Below are 1,576 nucleotides of genomic sequence, written 5' to 3'. Positions count from 1 at the left end.
ATATATATATACACACACACATATATATACATATATTCTTCTTCTTATTATTATTATTGTTGTTGTTGTTGTTGTTGTTGTTGTTGTTGTTGTTGTTGTTGTTATTATTATTATTATTATTATTATTATTATTATTATTACAGTCGTAAAAGACATGGACTGGCTGAGTCGTTAGCGCGCCGGACAGAATGTTTAGCAGTATTTCGTCCGTCTTTGCGTTCTGGTTTCAAATTCTGCGTAGGTTGTCCTTGTCTTTCATCCTTTCGAGCTCAGTAAAATAAGTAGCAGTTTGAGCAGTGGGGTCAATGGTATCGATTTACCCTTCCCCCGAAAATGATGGCCTTGTGCCAAATTTTGAAACTATTATTACATTCGTATAAGGTGGGCGAACTGGCCGAGTCGTTAGCACGCCGGACAAAATGCTTAGTAACATTTCATTTGTCTTTACGTTCTGAGTTCAAATTCTGCCAGTTCTACTTTGACTTTCACCCTTTCGTAGTAGATGACAAATAAGTACCAGTCGAGCACTTGCTGTCCAATTAATCGAATTACCACCTATCATAACATTTCAGGCCGTGTGCCTATAATAGAAAGGATTATTAGAATCGTATCTTTTAATTTATAATTTTTAATCTATATACATCTAAACCAACATAACCGTTTAGATACATATCGATCAGTTTAAATGTATATGTGTATGCCACCCAGTTCAAAGCTTCGAACTGGATGGCATAGGGAGCCAACATATGACGTACAATTATTATTCCTAAATTTCAATATTATCTGTTTTCTAATTTGGTTTTTAAAATAAATATTTTCAATCATTAAAATTTTTAATCATGTTATTATTTACTTACTCTAATTGGTCCTTTTAAATGTAAATTTTATTTTTCCCTTATATTCTATATTTACTTATGCTTTTCTTAGTTGTTTTTTTTTCTTTGTTTTCCTTCACTCACTTTATATTTTATGTTTTATTATGCTACTCCACATCGAAGCGAAATACGTTCTTTCACTCGCCTTGTTTTTTTCCTCTCTCTTTCTCTCCCCCCACCTCTCTCCCTCTCTCTCTCTCTCTCTCTCTCTGTTTCCCCTCTCTCATTCACTCCCTCACGTTCTGTTTTTCTTCCTTTTTTTATAAATAAATGTATATGTGTACGTGTGTGTGTATGTGTATGTGATTGTATGCATATATACATGAATACACACACACGTATGTATATATATATAAATAATATGTGAGTATATGCATATATACATACATGTATGTACATACCTACATCTACATGTACGTGTGTATATATATATATATATTATATGCAGGTGTGCGTATTTATGTAGATGTATATATATATATATATATATCTTTTTCCCCCTCGTATTTCCTCTCTTTCTCTTTTCCTCTCGTTGCTCACCTATTCTTCTACTTCCTCCCTCTGTTTCTCCCTCTACCACTCTCTCTCTTCCCCTTACACCGGCATGGTCACATGCTTCCGGTCAATAATCCTTTCCTTCCTTGGCTTTCGCCAAGCAACGCACGCACCACTTTGTCCCTCTCTGGTGCGTGCCTCATCGC

The sequence above is a fragment of the Octopus bimaculoides genome, chromosome 4 (genome assembly GCF_001194135.2).
Source record: "Octopus bimaculoides isolate UCB-OBI-ISO-001 chromosome 4, ASM119413v2, whole genome shotgun sequence".
NCBI classification, from domain to species: domain Eukaryota; kingdom Metazoa; phylum Mollusca; class Cephalopoda; order Octopoda; family Octopodidae; genus Octopus; species Octopus bimaculoides.
Note: the sequence above shows the minus strand (reverse complement) of the source record.